This window comes from Papio anubis, chromosome 20 (genome assembly GCF_008728515.1).
Source record: "Papio anubis isolate 15944 chromosome 20, Panubis1.0, whole genome shotgun sequence".
In the NCBI taxonomy this organism is placed as follows: Eukaryota; Metazoa; Chordata; class Mammalia; order Primates; family Cercopithecidae; genus Papio; species Papio anubis.
In genome coordinates this window covers 6,668,785-6,686,681 of record NC_044995.1, presented here as the reverse complement: position 1 = coordinate 6,686,681, position 17,897 = coordinate 6,668,785, and the positions used below count along the sequence as shown (strand labels likewise).

The 17,897-nt window shown below is 39.1% G+C and overlaps 1 long non-coding RNA gene across 1 annotated transcript; it reads right to left on the bottom strand.

The window, feature by feature from the left end:
- Positions 1 to 2,879: 2,879 nt before the first annotated feature.
- Positions 2,880 to 15,848, bottom strand: LOC116271627. Its single transcript, XR_004180236.1, has 3 exons — positions 15,775 to 15,848; positions 12,598 to 12,700; positions 2,880 to 2,963 (listed from the first exon to the last, which is right to left on the bottom strand). It is a non-coding gene; the product is annotated as an uncharacterized LOC116271627 (long non-coding RNA).
- Between the last annotated feature and the right edge of the window lie 2,049 nt (positions 15,849 to 17,897).

Sequence of the window (17,897 nt, the reverse complement as noted above, 5' to 3'; positions counted from 1 at the left end):
TGAACAGAATTTTGAGACAATGGGGACTCTCTGTCATCATTTCCAGCATCCCAGAAAGTTGTGCTGAAGAGGCTGCTTTGCATGATTTAATATTTCCCAACACATAGAAAATCAAAAACTATATTGATTTGGAGAGAGAATGATTTGGAAAGAGAAGAGTATTTTGTCATTGAAGGGAATGACAGTTGTAAAGAATGGAATTGTCACCCACAACTTTTGTGTGATTAGAGAGACTTAGTCAAATATATAAAAGGGGCAGAGCAGAAAAGGAAAAGGACCCTTAGAATAAGTAGAACACAAAGGAGGAGGAAAATCTTAGTCTCTGAGAATGGATGAGACTGTAACAGATGGGGGGAGGTGGGTTTCTTTTGGGATGTCTTAGAGATGACCCTTTTATTTGTCCGTAAGACCTATCCCTTGCTAAAGTTACCATTTCAAAGATCCTGGCTTCTCTGTGACGTGCTGAACTGAGATGTGATTTTTTTTTTTTTTTTTTGAGATCATGATTTATCTTCATCGTTCTCACTTTTCTGGGAGTAGATCTCTTGGCCTTCTTTATCCGGTTTTTTAACCTTCATCCCATATGGATACACTGTCCAAGTTACAGTAAGTGCTGCGCATAGGAAAAGAAATGAAAATTTGCCTTGTTGTGGCTAGCTCAGAATTCAACAGAAATCCTGGGTTACTAGGTAACTTTTGTTTTGTTTTTGTTTTTTTTTTGAGATGGAGCCTTGCTCTGTCGCCCAGGATGGAATGCAGTGGCACGATCTCAGCTCACTACAACCGTCGCTTGTAGTGGGGTGTGTTGTCCCTGAAAACCCTGAGGAACAAAGGGCTGAATTGGGAATGCCCCAGTTTGTTGTGGGGCCTGAAGTTGGCCCCTCTTCTCCTTTCCCAACAACAGTTGCCCATTTTTATCAAATTTATTACAACATTGATTAGCCAGTGTTTTCCTTTTTTATATCTTGGGCATAGGCCAGGTGGCTCTTTCTTTTTTGTAGTAGCTTGAGTTGTTATATTTTGTTCATTTGAGACTGGGCAGTTCTGTTTTAGATGACCAGTTGGACCACAATTATAACATTTTCCCCCAAATGTTCTAACTTGTCCTTCTAAAACAACTCCCATTATTGCTTGAGCTATAAGTTTAGCTTTATGCATAGCTCCTCCAATTCCATCACAGGCTTTTATGTACTCTGAGATTACATCTGATCCTGCTGGGACCTTTTCTTTTAATGGCTTAATGGCTGAGTGACACTCAGGATTGGCGTTTTCTTATGCCATCAACTCCACTATGACCTTAAGGGCATTCTCATCCATAATTGACTTTTGAGCAGCATCTTGGAGCCTTGCCACAAAATCAGGGTAGGGCTCTTTAGAGCCTTGTCTTATTTTATTGAATGAGGGGCAGGTAGTTCCTGGGTCTTGGATTTTCTCCCAGGCCGTAAGGCAGATAGCTCTAACTTGCTCAATGACCTCATCTTGCATTATTGCTTGTTGATTAATAGTGCTCCAATTTTGACCTGTTCCTAATAGTTGATCTGCATCTATGTTAACTGGAGGATTGGCAGCCCTGTTTCTTCAGACCTGTTCTTGTGCCCCATCAATACACCAAGTCTTAAATTGTAAAAATTGAGAGGGTGAGAGTGATGATTTCGCCAGAATCTCCCAATCATAAGGAATGTGTCTGTGTCCATGAGCAATGGAATCTAATAATGTCCTCATATAAGGGGAGTTGAGTCCATATGCTTTACTCCCTCTTTCATATCTTTGAGCATTTTCATAGAAAATGACTCATGTGGCCTCAGCTAAGGGAGGCTCTCCCTTTTGGGCCCCTTCTCCAGGTTGTACCTAATATTACTCTAATATTACTGGGAACCTCAATATCTCCTTGTTTTCTCGCCTTGTCAATAATCTTATATAATGCATTACCCTGTCCACTAGGTGGTGATACAGGATTAAGTCTCATAGTGGGCAGCTGAGGCTGTAGAGCCCTGCCCTGTGGTGCTGGAAACATTCCTGGCTGTCCATACTGATTTTCTGGGGGCAGCCGATACTGAAGTTCAGCTGGCGGCCAGTATTGATAGGCTACTGGCAGTTGGGTCTTATTTTCTACCGACTGTTATTGTGGATACTGTATTTGGATTGGCATTGCCGTGACAGAGACTCTGTCTTTCTCTATTTGATATTCTCTTGGGGTTTGGACTTGTCTAACCTGCATTTGAGGTTGTAATGTTACAGGCATCTGAACTGCTGGAAGAGGAGTTGGTCTTCGTGGTTTAGACTCTGATGGCCCCGCTAATTCTGGACCTTTTTCTTCTAATTTTAATGTTTCAGGGTATATTACCTCCTGTAATTGATTGTAGTCAACATTTTGCGTTGACCGAGCCATTACAGACTCTGCTACATATTTACAACGTAAACTTTCTGTTCCTTTCCAGGATTCTGTCCCTGCCTCTTCCTCACAATCTATTACACAGCTTTCAGGGGCATCAGAAACTGATATGCTGTCTTCTCCTGTTGAAACTATTCTAAAGGTACTTTAATAATGGCCCAATCATTCCATACTGTAAGTGCAACAATTTTACCCTCCCGACTTGCTTGTTTTAATTCTTTGCCAATTTTGTCCCAATCTTTTAGATCTAAAAACCATGGGCAGAATTGTTCTGTCATTTGAGATAGTGTGATTATATTTTCTGTAGAGACTCTACCTCCCCCTCTTCTTAAAAGAATTTTAATTAAGCTGAGATAAGAGGCATATTTACTATCAGTTTGCTCTATTTTTACCCTGGGTTCTTCCGAGCGCACAAGCTTACCGCAAGGCTGACCATGGATGTACTTGGGAATCTCTTGTCGACTTGTCGTCAATGACCACGCTCTAGCGTATTTCACCCACGTTGGGCACCAGATGAAGGGGGCCAGCCCTTCCACACCTGTGGGTGTTTCTCATCAGGTGGGACGAGAGACTGAGAAAAGAAATAAGTCACAGAGACAAAGTATAGAGAAAGAAAAGTGGGTCCAGGGGACCGGCGCTCAGCATATAGAGGACCTGCGCCAGCACTGGTCTCTGAGTTCCCTCAGTATTAACTGATTACTCTCTACCATCTCAGAGAGGGGGTAGACTTTTACCAACCATACTGCCTTCAAACACATTTTTATCAAAGCACATCCTGCACAGCCCTAAATCCATTAAACCTTAAGTCAACAGAGCACATGTCTCTGCAAGCACAAGGCTGGGGTTAGGGTTACAGATTAACAGCATCTAAAGGCAGAAAATTTTCTGTAGTACAGAACAAAATGGAGTTTCTTGTGTCTACTTCTTTCTACATAGACACAGTAACAGTCTGATCTCTCTTTCTTTTCCCCACAAGTGAGAGCAAATGGAAAAAAAAAAGCGTAATTCAACATTTTCAGAATACAGTGATTTTGCTAGTAATATGTAAGAAAAGAAACAGCCTCATTCACTACCCATGCCATTCAACAAACCAATACTAATGGATTGCTGATTGAAATTTACAACCAGATAATGCAATTTTGAGAATTACAAAATGAAATATTTGCTATGGTCTTAGAATCTGAGGATGTTTTATAAACAGTATGAAACACATTGATGATATGGGTGAAATGACAAATTAGAACATTAAATAAGAGTTGGCCGCCGGCCGGGCGCGGTGGCTCAAGCCTGTAATCCCAGCACTTTGGGAGGCTGAGACGGGCAGATCACGAGGTCAGGAGATCGAGACCATCCTTGGCTAACACGAAACCCGCCTCTACTAAAAATACAAAAACTAGTCATGGTGGCGGCTTCGTAGTCCCAGCCACTCGGGAGGCTGAGGCAGGAGAATGACGGGAACCCGGGAGGCGGAGCTTGCAGTGAGCTGAGATCCGCCACTGCACCCAGCCTGGGCGAGCAGAGTGAGACTCCGGCCTCAAAAAAAAAAAAAAAAAAAAAAAAAAAAAAAGTTGGCCGCCATCACACACACACACACACACACACACACACACACACACACGCATACACACAGCGGGGAGCATAGGTATGAAGAGTTGTATGTAGCATAAAGAACACATATCACATAATATAATGAAGTATAGGGAAAACATTACATCAGAAACAAAAAAATGGAAATTGTCCAGTGAGTAGTAACTATGAGGAAAGTTTTGATGTCCTCAGTAATCATGAAACTTCAAATAACACCACCACCTGGTGCCATCATACGCCAACTAGAAGTCTAAAATTAAAATGGCAGGAAATACCAAGTTTTGGCAAACATGTGCCAGGAATTCCATGTGCTGCTGATGGGTGTTAAAATTGGCACAGGCATTTTGGAGAACTGTTTGGCAGTACCTACTTAAGTGGAACAGGTATCAACCTCTGTCTCGACAATTCCCCTCTTATAAGTATGCCCCAAATGAATTTCTAAATATATCATCAAAAGACAAATTCCAGAATTTGTATATCAGCACTAGTCATAACAGTCCCAAACCAGAAGACCAACCACTTGCTCCCTCAGAATAGAATGATTCAAATATTTGATATTAACAGAAGGAATGTTATGTATCAATGCTAATGGAAATCAATAGTACATTTGAAAAATCATAAAAATTTAAGAGCTAAATATAGACAGGTTCTTGCTGTATGATTTCATTTATATAAAAAACAAAACATACAAAAGCGATGTGACCTCTTAAATGTTGGAATAGATATAAACCTATGTCTCAACAATTCTGCTACTCAAATATACCCAACAGAACTATGCTCTTGGGGGTAGGAATTTAAGAATATGAAATCTTCTGCAATGTAAAAATTCAAGTAACAGAAAAACGTGTCATGAGCCTGAGACTGATGTTCATATGTTATTAAACCAGAAGAAATAACACAAGACATAATTGGTCCTGGCAATGTCATCTGATATCCATAATTAAAATATTACCTTTTCCTTTAATGAGTCCTTAACTTTAAGAGAAAATGCACTCTCCCATAATCATCAGAACATGGATACTTCATTGTAGACACAGTTGTGACCTCCATTAACATAATAATAAACCTAGATTTATATAAAATATTTTTTATTCCAGAGATGAATTGACATCATGGTTTTTGTACAGGATTATGTAGTTCTTATAGTTCCATCCTAATCTTTCTTATAAACACATAGGCATTATAAATGTGACCGTAACAATAATTTTGAAAACGTAGTCTATAATTCAAGCAAGGCAATGTGAACAACCTGAATTATTTCATATTACAATTCTTAAGCATCTTCAAAATGAGATATGAGATTTTATCACTTGAATTATTCACTAACATCCTCAGTGAGAGTTTTATTAAATTATAATAGGAGCCATTGAGGACTGGCATATGGTCTAGGACGCCGGTCTTTTTACTAACCCGACTCAGAGCTAAGGTATTATTCCTCCTCCTTGACTGGCCTTGCCACTGAATCTGCTTCTACCCCAGAATACTCCCTTTGTAGACATGAGCATGTAGTAAGACTTCCTTTCCTTGCAGACTCTGCATCTCAGAGTGCAACAGAAAATACTCACTGGACTTCTTCCCTCTGCCAGGACAGTGAGCTCAGTGTGAAGGTTGTGACAGCCATTACATGAGGGAGGGAGGCAGCCACACCTCAAATAAAGGTTTGTGATTCTGTGACCTCACGTCCCCTCAGAACTGCAATTGTCACTTTACCTATGGGATAAATGACAGTGAAGGCCTGGGGAGCTGAGAACACTTCTGAAATTTTGTTTCCCAGTTGCTAATTACCAACACCAATGACAAGTCTCTTATGTGTGTCTTCAAACAGGCTGCTGCAGTGTTTGGGAAAAGCTCTTACTTTTTCATGATCTCTAGAGGCACACAGGGTCTAATATGGAAGGAACAGGAAATACTGAGGTCTGACCCATGAGGGACCCGCAGAGAGATTTATGTGTCTCACTGGGTTCCAGGCTTCCCTGAGTTCTTCTACCCATTAGTTAGCTAGATTAGTTAACCCTTAATTTTCAGATGTCTGAGCTATACCACTTTTAAGTATTCAACAGATACACAGAATCGGAAAACGTTCCTGAGAAGGATGTCTCGTGAGGTAAGAGTAAAAGCAAGAACACAATGTCAGTAATTCACATTGGAGGTTACTGGACTTGTTTGTATAATTAAAGGCAAAATAACTTGAAAATGATTATATAGAAATATTCTAGAAAAATGTGCTCCACCAATATTGACTCCTGCAGAGATAAGAAATCGAGACAGAAATTTATCCCTAGAAGAAAGAGAGATGTATAGCATTCTCTCAAAGATGAAAGCACCAGTATCAGACAGTTTAACCAGAAGATTACATCATTCTTTTAATTGTTACATAAGCCAACTCTACGTCTCAATTCAACAGCATGGAATGGTTATGAAAATTGTCACACTTATTTTTGCCAAAAAGTAAGGAGCATTCATTGGTTATGTAATTAATGAAGATGTGTAAAATTTAATCATCAAAATCAATCCTTTGGATTTTGCAACAGACAAATCTACATTTGACAAGGTCCACTATCTATTCCCTTCATGAGGATTTGTAGGCAAGCAAACTGTAGAAGAAACTCAGTTTTCACAAGGCCACCATTTCTTCTGACACCATTTGTAAGATTTCAGGTCCCCCAATTCACCCTCAGTATTGGTAATTCTCTGAAGGACACACAGAACTCACTGAGAGCTATTTTACTCACTATTCTGGGGAAAGGATACAGATTAAAATCAGCAATGGGAAGAAACATAGAAGACAGACTCCAGGACTAGTACCCAAAACGCTGAGTTTTCAGTTGTCCTCTCTCCATGTGGTCCTGATATGTTACTTTCTCAGCAGCAATATGAGATAATACTCACGAATGTTTTCATTCAGTAAATCTCTCCCAAGCCTTGGAGACCAGAGTTTTTTCTGAAGCTTCAGTGCATACTGCCTGCTTGGCTGCCCTTAAGTCTACCTCCTCCAGAGGCTAAGCTGTTACTGTGAGACCCAAAGCCCCCGCCATAAGGCAAATTCTTAGACTGTCTGATGGTCAAGCCCATGGGAAAACAAAAATACTTTCGTCAGGCACGACATATGAAAAAAATGGGCATCACCTCCAGGTAGGTAAGGGTAAAGGCCACACTTCCTGTTGGGAATGGTAAATGTTTTGCTACACAGGCCACCTCCAGGTCTCTGCCCACGACTTGTCTTACAGCCAAATGAGCATATTTGTCTGGGTATCTATGTTTAGTATAGCATTTACAGGACAGACATAGCAACTGTGTCATGTGAGTATTTCCAGTATGTGGATCAGCCTGCATGGGATAGAGAGTGATTTAAAGAAACAACTAATCAAGTAGGAAGTGGAGAAAGATATTTGAATAAGAGCCTCCATCAGTCGTCCTCCCTGCAGGAATTGAGCAGCTATCCACACAAAAGAAGCAGCTTCATAAGAGCCAAAAATCAGGTGAGCAATTACAGTACCTGGTTTTTACTTCATATCACTGAAAGAAGCACTGAGTAGGGTAGAAAAAACAGTCTCGAATTGCCAACACCACCCCACCCCTTCCCCCAGCGGTGGCCGCCTGGTGCAAAGAGAGAACCTGTGCTCTTGGGTTGGGCAGAGAGAGTACAGTGATTGCGGGACTATGCATGTGAACTCAGTGCTGCTCTGTCACAGCAGCCAGCAACACTGAGCAGAACTTAGCTAGCACTCATGGATGAAGCATTTAGATCAGCCCTGGCTAGAATCTCCAGTTTTGTTCTTTTTGCTTAGGATCATTTTGACTATTCTGGGTCTTTTGTGTTTCCATATGAAAAACATAGGAAAACATTAAAAAACACAAATCCCATTTATAACAGCTGCAAATGAAACAAAATACTAGGACATAACAAAACAAGTGAAAGATCTCTACAATCAAAAAGTATAAAACATTGATGCAAGATATTGAAAACACAAACAAATGTAAGATATTCCATGTTTCGGAATGAAAGAATTGACAGATTAAAATGTTCATACTACTTAAAGCAATCTACAGATTTAATGCAATTCCTCTCAAAATACCAATGACTTTCTCCACAGAAATAGGGAAGAAAAAACTAAAATTCATATGGGAACACAAAAGATCCAGAATAGCCAAAACCAACCTAAGCAAAAAGAACAAAACTGGAGGAATCACAACCTGACTTTAAATTATACCAGAGAGCTATAGTAACCAAAACACCATGCTACTGGCATAAAATCAGACACACAGATCAGTGGAACAGAATAGAGAATCCAGAGATAAATACATACATCTACAGTGAGCACCTTTTTGACAAAGGTGCCAAGAACATACCTTGAGGAAAAGACAGTTATCGTTAATAAGTGATGCTGGGAAAACTGGATATTTATATTCAAAAGAATAAAACTGGGTACCTATCTCTCACTGTATACAAAATGTCAAGTAATAGGATTAAATACTTAAATCTAAGACCTCAACCTATGAAACTGCTATAAGAAAGCATTGTGGAAACTCACCAGAACATTGGTCGGTGGAAGATTTCTTAAGTAATACCCTACAAGCACAGCAACCAAAGCAAAAATGGACAAATGAGATCATGTCGAGTTAAAAACTTTGGCACAGCAAAGGAAACAATTAACAAAATGAAGAGAAAACCCACAGAATGGGAAAAATATTTGCAAACTACCCATGTGATAAGGGATTAATAACTAGAATATATAAAGAGCCCAAACAACTCTAGAGGGGGAATATCTAATAATCTGATTAAAAATGGGCAAAAGATCTGAATAGACATTTCCCAAAAGAAGACATACAAATGGCAAAGGGGTATATGGGAAGGTGATCAACATCAGTGATCATCAGAGAAACGTAAATCCAAAGTACAATGAGGTATCATTTCTCACCAGTTAAAATGACTTTTATCCAAATGTCAGGCAATAACAAAATCTGGAGAGGATATGGAGAAGAGCGACCCTCATACACTGTTGGTAATAATGTAAATTAGTACATCCACTATGGAGAACAGTTTGGACGTTCCTCAAAAATCTAAAAATAGAGGTACCATATGATCCAGCAATCCCACTGCTAGCTGTGTATCCAAAAGAAAGGAAGTCAGTATACTGAAGACTTATCTGTACTTTCATATTTATTGTAACAGTATTCACAATAGTCAAAATTTGGAAGGAACCTAAGTGTCCACCAACAGATGAATGGATAAAGGAAATGTGGTACTTATACACAATGCAGTACTATTCAGCTATAAAAAAAGAATGAGATTCTGACATTTGCAACAACATGGATGGAACCGGAGGCCATTATGCTAAGTGAAATAAGCCAGGCACAGAAAGACAAACTTCACATCTTCACTTATTTGTGGGATCTAAAAATTTAAATAATTGAACTCATGGAGATAGAGAGTAGAATAATGGTTATCAGAGGCTGAAAAGGGTCGTAGTTTTGGGTGGGGGATGTAGAGATGGTTAATGGATATAAAAATAGTTGGAAATAATTAGGCCTAGTATATGCTAGCACAGCAGGGTGACTCATCAAAAATAATTTATTGTACATTCTAAAATAATTACAAGAGTATCATCAGATTGCTTGTAACATGAAGGATAAATACTTGAGGGGATAGATACCTCATTTACCCTCATGTGATTATTACACATCATAAGCCTATATCAAAATATCTCATATAACCCATAAATATATATATATATATATCTTCTATGTACTCACAAAAGTTAAAAATAAAATTTTTTTAAAAGAGGGTTGACTATTGCCTGTACAAGCCTATGTTAACTACAATTCTTCCTGTGAGACAGCCAAACTATAAAGGGTGGAAATCTGTACAGGATCTCAGAACAATCAATAACATATTAATAACATATGGGGATGGACAGTACTATATGTAGTTCCTCTACATTCAACACTGAATAACACTATATGTAGGTAGCTGCCATCTTAGCTAATGGTTACTTTTTTACTCTGATAGATTTATGTAGTGCTCTTCTTAGCATTTCTGTTGATAGAGATTTAGTTACTACTTGGCTTCACATGGAAAGACGAACAATGGACATAGATGGTTGTGCCTCAGGGATATACTCAGAGTCCAACTTATTTCTCAGAAACATTGAAACCAAATGTCTTGTATGCTGCATTTTTTGAAAACTACACTTTAAAACAATATGTGGATGATTTCCTTCTTTTTTCAGAAGATGAGAAAGCTGCTATAAAAAGATGGGATTCACTTGTTACAAAAATTGCTTTCAAAGAGACATGGGGTCTCCAATAAAAAATCTTGAGTTCTGTCAACAATGAGTAAAATATTTAGAGTTATCTGTTATCCAAGAAAGGCCTTTTTATTGATCCAAATAGAATAAAACAAATATTTTCCTTGCTTACTCTAAAAACAGAGAAAACAACTAAGAGGATTTCTGGAACTGGAAAATTATTGCAGAAATTAGAGTCTGAATTTTTCATTAAAAGCTCATCTTTCTATACTCTTTTAAAATGAGACAAGCAGACTCTCTGGATTGGACAGAAAAAAATCAATTAATGTTAGAAACAATTTAAAGGATCTCATAGATGCCCCAGCACTGGAAAATCCAAATTATAAATTTTGTTTACATTGTTTGTACATGAAAATCAAGAAAACACCCTAGGCATTCTGACTCAAAAACATGGGGCTCAAAATAGACCTACATAATACAATAGTCAGCAATTGGATTCAGTGGCTAGAGGACTACCAGCCTGCATGGGGTTAATACAGCAATCACCCTACTAGTAACCCTCCTGGGCTCAAGCAATCTTCCCACCTCAGCCTCCCACCTAGCTGGGACTTCAGGTGCATGCCACCATGCCTGGCTAATTTTTCAAATTTTTTTGTAGAGGCAGGGTAGTCTCCTTATGTTGTCCAGGCGGGTCTCAAACTCCTGAGCTCAAGAGAGCCTCCTGCCTCAGCCTCCCAGTGTGCTGGGATTACAGGCATTAGCCACTACACCCAGCCTGGAAGCACTTTTAAATTCACTCCATGCTCAGAATTATTTAGTTAGCAGGCTGGTACCTTCAGAAGTCCTACTTCTTTCTGCACCTCATATGACACTGCCCCTAAATTTGAATGAAATGCCTCATGATTGCATATAAAATTTTTTTTTTTTTTTTGAGACAGAGTCTTGCTCTTGTCACCCAGGCTGGAGAGCGATGGCATGATCTCGGCTCACTGCAACTTCTGCCTCCTGGGTTCAAGTGATTCTCCTGCCTCAGCCTCCCGAGTATCTGGGATTAAGGTGCCTGACACCATGCCCGGCTAATTTTTGTATTTTTAGTAGAGACGGGGTTTCACCATGTTGGCCAGGCTAGCCTCAGACTCCTGACCTTGTAATCCACCCACCTCAGTCTTACACGTGTGAGCCACCGTGCCCAGCCTGAATTTTTGAGACATAAAATGTGACGTCATTGATCACTGAAGCCACTACCACACTCACTGCATTTATAAGTTTTTTCCTTTGGGCATATTTTCTGCTCTCTCCTGAAGGCACATATGGAGCAAGAGACGGTTCCAAAAGAACTATGTTCCTATTTTCTAGGAGTCCACTGATATTTAATGATATCTGAGGAGTTAGAGGCATTTTAAAACAATCACTGCATTAACAGGGTTTTGCTTATGTGTTCACAGTTTCACTTGTAAGAAGCTGCAATTCTTTGTGCAGGGATTTTCCACCTTCACCGAATTGACATTTCTCCCTTGTATTTTCTCATGTTTAATAACGCAAGGCTTGTAGACAAAAGCTGTCCCATTTGTGATACATTCAAAAGTTCTCTCTCCTGTATGAATTTTTTGATGTACAATGAGCTGTGGCTTCCTATGAAAGCTTTCCCACATTCACTACATTCAGGAGTCATCTCTCCTTTATGAATTTTCTGGCGTGTAATGACACATGACTTCTGAGAACAGGATTTTCCACATTCACTACATACAAAGGGAGTCTTGTCAATATGAAATCTCTGATGTGAAATGAGACCCAACTTCTGGATAAAGCTTTATCCACATTTACTGCATATACAGGGATTCTCTAGAGTAAAAGTTTCCTGCTGTACAATGAAACTGTCCTTCTGGGTGAAGCCTTTTCTGCAATCATTGCATATGCAGGGTTTCTCTCCAGTATGGGTTTTCTGATGTAAAAGAAGATGTGATTTAATGAGGACGGCTTTCCACATTCAATGCATTGATGGGTTTTTCTTCTCTTTTGTTTCTTTCGTGCATAATACATTCTTTCTATAACATTCTTTGCCATATTCAGCACATTCATGGGATTTCTCTCCTGTATGCATTCTGTCACGTTCAGTGAACCTGGACTTTGGTGGTATACAGTTTCCCACATTCACAGCATACATGAGGTTTCTCAATTTGGGGAGCTCTCCAATGCTTAATAAATTGAGACTTCATGCTAATGGATTTTCTACGTCCAGGGAAAGTGATTTTGTATAAAATTTCTCATGCTTTGCATGGAGAAAGGATTTCCCATCTCCATTTCACTCATAAGAACTCTATTTCATGGCTTCCTGTTTTGTTTAAAATTTGAGTTTTTCCATGATTTTACCTTAAAGGAAAATGATTCTGGCCCAGATGAACCATATTTTCAAAGACATTATGTTCATAGCATTGTTCCTTCTCTTCAGACAATGTTGATTATCCAAATGTCCCTGAAAAAGATGACCAACATTTTTTATTTCTAGAAAAGGAAAAAACAATAAATGCAAAGGTGTGGATTGGCTCTTTACTGTCTACTACATGATCTCAGTATAATAATAATAATATTGTATAATATTTAATGATATTAGATTCCTTAACATAATAAAATACTTATATAACAATATATTAAGGAATCTAATATCATTAAATATTAGTATTGTAATTACTATTTTTTTTAGATGGAGTCTTGCCCCATTGCCCCGGCTGGAGTACAGTGGTGTGATCTTGGCTCACTGCAACCTCTGCGTCCCAAGTTCAAGCGATTCTCCTGCCTCAACCTCCCGAGTAGCTGGGATTACAGATGCATGCTACCACGCCCAGCTAATTTTTGTATTTTTAGTAGAGACAGAGTTTCACTATGTTGGCCAGGCTGGTCTTGAACTCCTGACCTCATGATCTGCCCGCCTTGGCCTCCCAAAGGCCATGAGCCACTGTACCCGGCCTATAAATACTATTTAATAATATTCCTTATCTATGGGCAACTTGTTAAAAAAAATTACACAAACCATGTGGCAAAAGCAGTAAGTATACAAGCAAGCTTAAATAACTCACAATGAATAAATATAGATTTGGCTACTTTCTAAATGTCATCTTGAAAAACATGCAGAGAGAGTATTAAAACAAACAAGAAAATCACCTTTAGATGAGAGAAATAGAGGTAGAAGGGAAACCTGATCCAAAATTACAAGGGCTACATTCAGTTATTCTACAAATCCTTATTAAATGCCCATCAAGTACTGGCCATGGTGCTGATGCTGGTGACACACAAACATATTCTTTATTCTCAGTGAGCTTACGTTCTGGTTGGGGAAAACAAAATAAAAACACAAGCAAACTAAAAAATGAGGTATCTGCAAATTATGAGAAGTGGTCTGAAGGAGCAAAGGAGACAGACAGAGGGGGAAGAAAGGAGGATATATAATGGAGGAAGATAAGGCTCACTGATGAGTTCAAAATGAGGGGATGAAGAAAGTGAGGAATTAAGGTTTGCTCCTAAGTATTCTGCTTGAGTCAAGAGATAAGTGGAAACTGCCTTTGCGAGAGTGAATATTACTGAGGTTTGGAATGTAGGAGAAATAAGTATACTTTTAAAAACATTTACATATTTAGATTTTTATTAGATATTAAAGTACAAAGTACCCAACTGGATACCTAAATGTTGAGAAAGGGCTTGAGAAGGGCAATGTGGAAAATATCAGGACATAAATATTTAAGGATAAAAGACTAGATGAGATCATGTTCAGAGAATGCCAAAACAATAAAAATTAAGGCAAAGAACCAAGATGTTAGTCATTTAAACATTTGGTTTGGAAAAGACCACTAAAGGGAACCACACACTCATCAGGGAAATAAGCAGACACACTTATTTTAAACAAATATCTTGGGAGAGTCAAGTCAGAATGTCAGATTTTGACTTCAATGTATCTGCGACACTCTTAGATGATCATCCTGTTTTTAACATGTATCCCTTTTCTTCATTCTGTATCATCAAACTAATTTTCCCAAAGCACCAATCTCACATTTAGAGTGAAACTTATTCTCAGTGTTCAACCTTTAGCTTCACTGTGGGCACATTCTCCTGTGCTTCTAAAGAAAGAGGGAAATATGAGAAACAATGATCATTTGGAAATTTTGCAACAGGCCAATGAACCATGTTGATCTCTCCAGAAGCAGATGTGCTTCTGAATAGGATAAAATGTGTTACTGAATGGGTGCTGCTGCTGGTGCCCAGATGTGTTGTCTGTCACCTTCTTCAGTCACATTTGGCATGTGGTACCTACACAGATGTCACATCTGAATTTTTCCCATTTTATTGTCCCTAATACACTGATCCCTTGTCATGTAACTAATAGCATCTTCTATAATTCTACAATTATGTCTTGGATGGCATCACACAAGGGGCCTAAGGGACCACCTTCTTCCTTTTAAACCAAGACTTATGCCACCTTTAAATATTTCTTAGAGGTCGGGCACGGTGGTTCATACCTGTAATCCCAGCACTTCGGGAGGCCAAGGCGGGTGGATCACCTGAGGTCTGGAGTTTGAGACCAACCTGGCCAACATGGTGAAACCCCATCTCTACTAAAAATACAAAAAATTAGCTGGGTGTGGTTATGGGTGCCTGTAATCCCAGCTACTAGGGAGGCTGAGGTGGGAGAATCGCTTGAACCCAGGAGGCGGAGGTTGCAGTGAGCCAAGGTCACACCATTGCACCAGCCTGGGGACAAGAGCAAGACTCCATCTCAAAAGATATATGTAATATATTTTATACTTATATATGAAACTGGCTGTTCCTTATTATTGCATCATTACTGTCACTGCGTGAAAGATAAGACTACCCATAGGCTAGAAAAATACAAAAGAAACTTACCCCCTACCATGCTACCTCAATTACTAACACAAAATCCAGTCAGCCTGGCAATAAAAGTTAATGTTGCTATGATTACCCCACTTATCCACATATCCATTCTACTACTTTCCCTATAGACACCTTCTAACATTGGCTTCCATATGGCTGGCTTCGGACCAAATCTGTTGGCAGTCTCCCCCATGGCCTGACAAATTTTCCATTTAATCTCTTCATTCTCTGCCCTTCATTATCTTTATTCAAAATTTAGATATGCCTTTTACATATCATGCCATCATTCCCTATGCTCTATATATCACTTTAACCTTTATTTCCTTTACATTTCTACCATATTCCCTATCTTTGCTAATCATTTTTTAAACTGGCCTGATTTCCCCACAGAACTGATGTTAACAGTCTTTTTGAATAAATATAGACATTGACCCTCCTAGTCTTAAAGCTTGAAACTTACATTTGTCTTATCTGAGTTCGTTTCTCCTGAAACCAACCATCAGGCCTCCCAGATAGTATCAAGGAACTGAAACTTACCAGATCACTGCATCTAGACAATGAGATGGCGGACCCGTCATCCATCATGATTGCCTAACCGACCACCTGATTCCTGTTAGCCAACTCCCCTTCCTTACCCTTCGCTAATTCCTGTTTTATATTCCTTACCTGTTATATAAGCCACCAATTTCAGTTAGTTGTGGGGAGACAGATTTGATATTTATCTTCCTCTCCCACCTGATGTTACCCAAAAAAGGCTTTCTTCTCTCACAATACTCATTATCTCAGTGATTGTCTTTCTGTGTGTGTGGCAAGGAACAGGACCTAGGCCGAACCCTTGGCATTTCAGTAACATCTTGACATGTAACTTCACACAACCTAGAATTCTAACAATACCTTGTGTTCAAATCCTGTATTAAATATAGATGTTTCATATTTTTTCTACAAAAAATCATCACTATTAGAAGAAATTTTCTTGTTTCTCACAAAATTCCATCCATTTTAGCGTATATTAGGCTGTGGCTGTTACCAAGTATGTCACAATAGCATCCCCTAGAGAATTTTATCAACACTATCAGGGATTGTACTCCAAATCGAATCAACCCAGACTCTCAGAGGAATAGGCCTTAATACATGCATTAGGTAGGCATACTCCAGCAAATATTTGGATTTAAGAAATGCTTGACTAGGAGCAGTGGCTCATGCCTATAATCCTAGCACTTTGGAGTCTGAGGCAGGTAATGCCTCAGGTGGATCGCTTGGGCTCAGGAGTTCAAGACCGGCCTCGGCAACATGGTGAAACTTAATTTCTACAAAAAATAAAAAAATTAGCTGGCCATGGTGGCGAGTGCCTGTAGTCCCAGCTACTGAAGTGGGAGAATCCCTTGAGCTTGGGACGTGGAGGTTGCAGTGAGCCAAGATCATACCACTGCACTCTAGCCTGGGCAACAGTATGAGACTCTGTCTCAATTTTTTAAAAAATGACTTCCTCTTCTAGAGGAATTATGAAAAAACAGTATAAGCTACTTAAGAATAAATGTAACCATAAGGTCTAGGACATAAAAAAGTGAACCACAAATCTTGGGGTGGGAATGGAAGAACTTGGGTAATTAGAGAATGAGAATGTTATATATAGAGAGAAAATATAGAAATAGAATTGAATATTTTATACTTGTCAATTCCATCCTAATTAAGGCAAACATTTAATGTGACTCCATTTACTAAGCCACTGGTACAACCTTCTGATATGATACAGCCATTGAAAAATTTTATATGTAGTCCCAGCTACTTGGGAGGCTGAGCCAGGAGGATCCCTTAAGCTTAGGAGCTGAAGGTTACAGTGAGCTGATGGCACCACTGTAGTGCAGCCTGGGAGACAGGGCAAGACTGATTCCCTCTGGATGGATGGATAGATAGATAGATAGATAGATAGATAGATAGATAGATAGACAGACAGATAGATACATAGATATATATAGAGAGATATATACTATATATGCATACATACATGTATGTATGTGATGAGAATTTAAGTGATGAAATAAAATATTTACCCAAAGTATTGCAATTGTGAAAACTGTAGTAAGAAACAACAAAAAAAAAATGTTCCTCAATAAGAATCAGAAGTGTGGGTAATAGAGATTTTTTTCTTGTGTTGGAATAAATCTGAAAGAAAATATTTATGAAACGACACGGTAAAGTTCGGAACTAGAGAGAAAAAAAAGTCGACTTTAGTAGCAAACTCATAATCACCTCGTCCAGAAATTTGTAGACAGTGATATGAATATAGGAAGGGAAATGTTTTTCACTGTTATTTTTAAGACAGACTTAGACTTGAAGAACTGAACTGCATGTAGCTCCACTACGTAAATGTAGCTTTAATCACGACTGTAACCAGCAGTCAATTATTAGGCCTCAACCCACCCACTCTCCAGGGCCCTTGGGCCTGCAAAGCTCCAGCCTCCTCAGGCCCCTAAACCACAGACATGTACAGGCCTCCTCAAACATTGACTCCAAATTAAATCTGAAACCTCTTTCACTAAAACCTTCTCCAGCCCCAAGCTTCTCTATCACATTAAATTGCAAACCCAGACTGGACACCAAGGTCATTCATTGACACACACTTTCCTACTCCTTTTCTCAACCACTGATTCCCACGGCATTCCCTCAACGACCATAAACCTTGACAGTTGGGCTATCGATCGTTAATATCTTCCAGTCTCTTAATTACTGACCACCAGGAGCCCTATCACCAAAGCCAGTCTTCTCCAATGAGTAAACCCAGGGAGAAC